Here is a 7127-nt window from a genome sequence, read left to right as displayed (position 1 = left end):
GTGAAACTCTTATAGGTTTCAAGGATGAACTCTTCAAGGTTCAAGGGAAAATGCATTAGGCAAATTTTCATTCAATATTCAACTAAAAAAACTTCATTACAGATGTTTGCTAGACTTTTATAGAGAAAATACAATAGAGAAGAAATTCAAGCTAGCCTACTAACTATTTTAGGGACTTACAAAACTCATAAATAACTTACAAACACATTGCTAGTCAAAGTCCTACAGACATTGTCTACTAAAATGGTCATAACTTTCCAACCACTTAGTCAAATGAAGACCATAAATATCCGTTTGAGACAGAATTCGAAGATCTACAAATTCTTAGTTTACCATTTTTCATGATTAGTCCATCTAAAGGTCCAAAATCGTACTTCAAAAATGACCAGAATCATTATGACGGGAATGCAACTGGATCAGGCCCGAATTGGAGTGTCCATGATCTTGGACTGGGGTTGGCCTTTATGCTTGGTGGATTCAAGTTGGATTTGGGCCTTGTGTTGGGCTTGAATGCGGGTTGATGTTCTCACTTGCTTGGGATGGTCAATGTGGGCTTCAAATTTGTCAGCCACATGGGTGTGGGCTGCATCACATCTCCTTCTCTATCAGTCCATAGATGGGTGAAAAATTAGGAAACGAGAATAAAATTCATGAGCTCATTCTTCTCTCTCGGTGTCCCATTCACCTTTTTCCTCATAGAACAAACGACTCCGACTCATCGGACCCATCTGTATGCCCAAATCGATGTTACAAACCCAAATCGGTTCACAACAGTTTTGATCTTCTTAGAGGGAAGATCAGCCTCTTGGCTCACTTCAAGGGAAGGGTCGTTCCTCCTTTCTGTGGAAAAACACAATTTTGGGGATAGATTCCTTCATTAATTTGAAAATACCCTATTACAAATTATTTATACCACTAACAAGCAAGAGACCTAATCCTATAAAACTCTTAAAGATATAACCACTAACCCTTATCCAAAGAGTCCTACTAAATCTAAAAAAAGTAACACAAAAATCTAATCCCAGGTACGTAACATTCCACCTCCCTTGAAATCAACCTTATCTTCAAGGTTAGAGATTAAGCCAATATGTGAAAAATAAAATCCTCTTGTGCATGCCATTCCGAAATTGCTTTCTCTTTTCATTTCCTTTGTGCTCCTTTTCTTTTTCTCTTCGTCTTGCGATTAGTCACCATGATCTCATCATGCCGTTCATCGTAGCTCCTTGGCTGTGCTTTTTTGAAGTTACTTATATTTTGATGGACATATGGTTGTGGGTAAGAATCTTTTCGATTGCGTCAGACAGATTGAGAGCAAGATGAACGGTAGACTCTTTTATCTACTTTGTTTCTCTCTTCTTTTCTCCCCTTTTTCTGTTTCTTCTTTTCTTTTTCATCACACAAGCCTTCTCGACGATCCTCTCATTGAACTCTTCATTCAACTTCTTCAAACATGGGGGCTCTTCTATCTTCACGCCAAGCGAAAGTGCCATCTTGTTGAACTTGGCATTCATAGAAGCTAGGTGCCTTTTGATCTCTAGGTTTCGGTATTCATCCCGATTTCATTCTCTCACTATCAGTTGAGAAGGTAAACCCATTACTCCTTGATCGAAAGGAATTCCTATGAATCCAACACAAGTTATCGTCCCATCCTACGGATCCATTGCTCCTTCGATTTTCTTCTCCACGGTCCATATCGTGCTACTCTGATACCAATTGTTACGAACCCAAATAGGTTCACAATGGTTTTGATCTTCTTAGAGGGAAGATCAGCCTCTTGACCTACTTCAAGGGAAGGGTCGTTCCTCCTTTCTGTGCAAAAACACAATTTTGGAGATAGATTTCTTCATTAATTTGAAAATAACCTGTTACAAATTATTTATACCACTAACAAGCAAGAGACCTAATCCTATAAAACTCTTAAGATATAACCACTAACCCTTATCCAAAGAGTCCTACTAAATCTAAAAACTAACGCAAAAATCTAATCCTAGGTATGTAACAATCGACCAATCCTCTCTAGATTTTCTGTCCTATGATGGATATAAGAACTGTAATCCTAACTTAAACTAAAACCCCCTTTTGCAACAACCAACCCTCCTTTTTAGCTTTTTAGAATTTAAGCCTTCTGACATCCTACTTTTTGAGGTTCTCCACTGCTAATTTTGAACCCTAACCCTAATACCATCCGCTTTCTATGCTAGAACATGAGTCTGCTTATTGTCCTTTGATTTGTTCTTTTTTTAAGTCAATGTTTCTGCGTTCCCCAAATCTGAGGGTTTTACTTATACTTTTAGTTTGGATTTAGTGCCTCAATTTCTTTTCATCAGATTGATTTGGCCAGCGGGTGCAGTTTTAGTTTTATTTTTGAGAGTTCACAACTATATTTTAATAGATGATGTTAAAGATATTAAACATAAAAAATCAAAATTAGTGTTTTCGAAGTCTAGAGTTGCATCCAAACAACCCAAAACTTAATTCTTGGAAATTGGAGGATGTTATCCAAACAGCCTATTTTAAAATCCATAATTTAGTAATCAGATTTTCTCCAATCTAAGGGGACGTTTGGATACGCGGATTTTAGAATCCGGGATTTCTTCAAAATTGTAGATGAGAGATAAGAGAAGAAGTAGACCAGCCGTCATTTTCTGATTTCTTGCCCTCCTTTCCGTCGGCAAGAGAGTAGCAGGTCATCCCATATTTTCAGGTTTTAGAAATCTCAAGAAGAGGGAGAGATTTCTAAAACATAGATTTCTTACTTAAAATCCAAGAAACGCTGTCAGGACAACATACAAGAGCTTGATCATGAACCCTCTTTTACACTATTTTCAAACTAAAACTAGATTTCTAAAATCTGCGTATCCAACGTCCCTTAAGATTTTGAAGAAATATGAGATTTTATAATGTTGAAATCCAAATGGCCCCTAATGATTTAGGGGATGAACAGAGTTTCAAACGATGGCAATTGAAGATTCACTTTCACCTTTCATTGCATCGAGTTGCGTATGTTCTCTGCACTTCATACCCCATCGGAATGAACAATGAGGGAACAAATAGTGAAGGGACGAATGATGGATATACAACGAAGCAATACAAGTGGTTGCAAAATGACTAATTTTGTTGAGGTATGATTTTAAATGCAATGAGTGATAGGTTGTTTGATCTATTCAAGAAGTACAAAATTGCTTCAGAATTATGGAATGTACTTTAGGCTAGCTATGATAATGAAGATGCCGGAAATAAATTATTTCTCATCAAAAAATATATTGGCTTTAAGATGGTAGATAATAAGCCAATTCTCCAGCAAGTTCAAAATTTACATCAAATTGCTCAAGTCGTTGAAGCCATTGGAGAAGCAATAAATGAAACCTTTCAAGTCCCAACAATAATTGGTAAACTTCCTCTTTCATGAAATGATTATAAAAAATTATTAAAATATGAATTAGATTTGCAGACATTGGAACGACTTCTCCAACATCCACAATTTGAAGAAAAAGCTATAGAAAGGAATATGTTAGAGGAGAAACACAATAAAGTGGATAAAGTGAACTTACAACAAGACCGAGTTTTCCCTACAGACAAATTTGTAGGTAAAAGTTAGGGGTGTAACTTGGGTCGGGTTCAACCTGAACCCGACGGGTTAAACCCGGAAAAAGGTCGGGTCGGGTCGGGTTGACTTTTGCTAACCCGGGTTGAGTTCGAGTTGGGTTTGGGTTGAGGATTTGACAACCTGACCCGAGTGAAACCCGATATTTTTTTATGATTTTTATTTTTTTAAGTTTAAAAACTCGGGTTGGGTCGGGTTGAACTCAGGTTTAATATGATATTGGATGAAAACAAAAATACTTAAAAAATGGAAACACAATAAAATGCACTTAAAATTTTGTTGTTTGCAGATAATAGTGGGGGTAATGTTGAAAAGTTGTCAAATAGAGCAAATTTAATATGTCTAAAATGTGTTTTAAATGGAAAAACTCATGTTTAAAAATGTTTTTCAGGTGTAAAAGTTCTAAACAGAGTATTAAACGGCAGTCTAATAAAATGTGTTTTCTTTTAAAAAAAAAAATACGGTACATAAAATGGAGTTTTGCTAACTATGGTTAATAATAGGCGGGACCCAAACGTTGATCCTCAGCTAAGGCGGGACGCATATTTGGGATAGCATATAAATACAACACTTTGCATGCCAAGCATTATCATTGTATATTACAAGTTCTTATGAATCCTTAATTAATCTACTATCACATGTAAGGGGTTTGATTCTGTGTGATCTTGCGAAACTAACCCATATTCAGAAATAGTTGTTAACGATCCCATGCTACCCATGTATCCCGCATCATCTTCTTTAGTCCCCCGAGTTGGAGAGGATAGAAAAGGCTTGGCTGGTATTTGTAGAAGATCCATACTTCCCTCAAGCATCTCTAACACTTTGCCCATTGAAGGACGATCTATAGGCTTCATTTGTATGCACCATAGTGCCACTATAATCAACTTTTTTGCTATTTCTTTTTCATCCTCCTCAGCATTTCCAAATCCCATATCATTTCCTTGATTAATCTGGTCATATATCCATAATGGGAAGTAAATTTGGCTCGACTTCTCCGCCATCGCATTCACATTCCTCCTCTTCCCTGCCATTTCCATTAGAAGCATACCAAAACTGTAGACATCAGACTTGTAAGAGACACCCCCGATATTTTTATAAAATAGTTCAGGGGCCATATATCCTAGAGTTCCTCTTACGGCCGTGACCGATACAATGCTTTCTTCCGTTGGATAAAACTTAGCTAGTCCAAAATCCGAAACTTTTGGTATATAATTTCCATCAAGAAGGATGTTGTGAGGCTTTATATCGAAATGGAGAATTCTCATGTCGCAACCTCGATGTAGATATTCGATCCCTCGTGCTATTCCTAATGTGATCTGGTACGTCCTCTCCCAACTTAAAGGGTTGGTGCTTTCTGGCTGAGGAAAAATGTATTTTTCCAAAGACCCATTTGGCATGTAGTCATAAATAAGAGCCCTTTTCGAACCCTCTGAGCAGAATCCGATGAGTTGAACCACATTGACATGATGAATCCTTCCTATGGTAGCAATTTCGTTGATGAAATCTTGCCCGTTCCCTTTTGATTTGGCCAACATCTTTACCGCAACCAGACGACCGCTTTGGAGCTTTCCTCTAAAGACAGTGCCAAAGCCTCCTTGGCCTATTTTTTCTTTGAAGCCTTTAGTCATCTTCTTAATACGTGAATAAGAGTATCTTGTTGGTGTCTGATATCTATGCTTACTCAAGAACTCTTCAACAGTGGCATCCATCCAAATATGTCTGGTTCTTAACTTATGTGCCAAGAAGATAGCTAGGCAGAATACCCCAATTAATGTTCTTGCTGGTAAAAGAACTTCTCACGGAGAACCAAATACATAATATTCATTAGATTTGATAATAAAAGCACTGCTTTAATTGCAATTTAGATTGTCAAGTGATCGTACCTTTGATGGCAATCAGTATTTGCAAGGGGAGAACTAGAAAAGGAGACAAAAGACAACGAAGCCATCAGGATCAACTATAGATGGAAAAAGCTTCACACTTTTCAAAGAAAATTACAAAAGAAAAGAAGGCCTTTTGAAAGCTTTACCATAAATGAGGCATTGTATATACCGGAAGAAATCTGCATAATCAAAAACGTAATTTGTATATAAGAATAAGAATGAAAGGACAATTGTTTTGTTACGTTCAACACACTGTTGCTTTGGTATATTTTATTTTAGGATTTCTTATTCGCTCTTACAATTCCCAATGAGCCATACAGCAAATGAACCGTCCTTAATAATGGAATGAAAAATGTTATGAGCTCATTAGTGACTTAATATTTAACATAATACATGACCTTTTCCACTTTTCAAGACACTAAGAATTTTTATTTACTAATTTCAACAAATAATTATTTACTCAAAATCCCAACTTTTAGTAGGATAGGTACGTCATGTGCCTAAAAGGCATAAAATCAAGGTTTGGGAATTTTGAAGAGAGATTTTAGAATAATTTGCAAAGCTTCTACTCTATGATTAAATGCAAAAAATTGAAGCATTGTAATGCTGATTTTGTTAATAAGAAGGGTGTTGGGACAACAAGAGGCTTTTGTTTCCCTTGAGTATTTAGGGTTTATCTTAGTTGTTGAGTTACACTTGATTTTTTTACAACAGTTTGTTGGGGGGAATTTGATGGTGGAGATGGTGAGAAAATGAAAGGAGAGATGCTTCAAGGCACGTAGTTGGATATAATTAATACGATATTCACTACCACCAATAGTGTGTAAGGGGAACCACAAATTCGCCTCCAAGATACAATGGAGCCCGGTAAATCTTCACCCTCTTTTGACGTTTTGCACTAAACAGCAACAAACCCCAAATCACCCTTGGATTGGTAAGTATTTGAAATAGTTTTTCGAGAATAACAATACACTAGAGAGAAGAGGGTAAAAACGAATTTGGAAAAGGCTTCATGAGAGTGAAAGTTGCTTTGGAATTTCTCTAATCCAAAATCTCCACTTGTATTTTCGGATTCTCTATAAAATGGTGCATTTCTGATCATTTTATAGACCTCATGGTGCCTTTTCATATTGAATTGAACCTTTTGGTGGCACCTGATCATGATTGGCTGCTTATTTGATCATTTTGCTTTCTTCTTTCTCTCTCTCTACTATGCATATTTTGTTGGGCGGTCGGAGTGTTCGTGTGGTTCGAATCTCGATTCGAACGTGCAGTCCTTAGAGATCGATGGTACGTCGAGTTGTTGTATCATGGGGTGATTGTGGCCAGAAATCTGTTGCACCGGAATGAGTTTCCACAAAGGCGCAAATTCGCCTTAAAAAGAGTGACATAGTCTGTGCCTCATCTTCCTGCATCGAAAAGGTTTCCCTAACTCATCTGTGCCTCATCTCGCTGCATCGAAAAGGTTTCCCTAACTCATCTATTTTCTACTTTACACAGAAATCAGGTACGCCGTTGGAAACAAGTTTAAAATTTTAAAAGGTTTTGAATACAAGCAAAAAAGAAGATGAAATTTGATGTCTGAATATATAAAAACAAAGTAGCATAAATTGTATTAGAGAGCTATGTTCAAAATGGAA

General features: G+C 36.9%; 1 pseudogene; it reads right to left on the bottom strand.

The window, feature by feature from the left end:
* Nucleotides 1-4163: 4163 nt before the first annotated feature.
* Nucleotides 4164-5434, bottom strand: LOC143856398 (rust resistance kinase Lr10 pseudogene; annotated as a pseudogene).
* Nucleotides 5435-7127: the final 1693 nt, after the last annotated feature.

Source organism: Tasmannia lanceolata, unplaced genomic scaffold (genome assembly GCF_043159265.1).
Source record: "Tasmannia lanceolata isolate RefF3 unplaced genomic scaffold, GAP_Taslan_0.1 ptg000023l, whole genome shotgun sequence".
NCBI lineage: Eukaryota > Viridiplantae > Streptophyta > Magnoliopsida > Canellales > Winteraceae > Tasmannia > Tasmannia lanceolata.
This window is presented reverse-complemented; position numbering and strand designations above follow the sequence as displayed.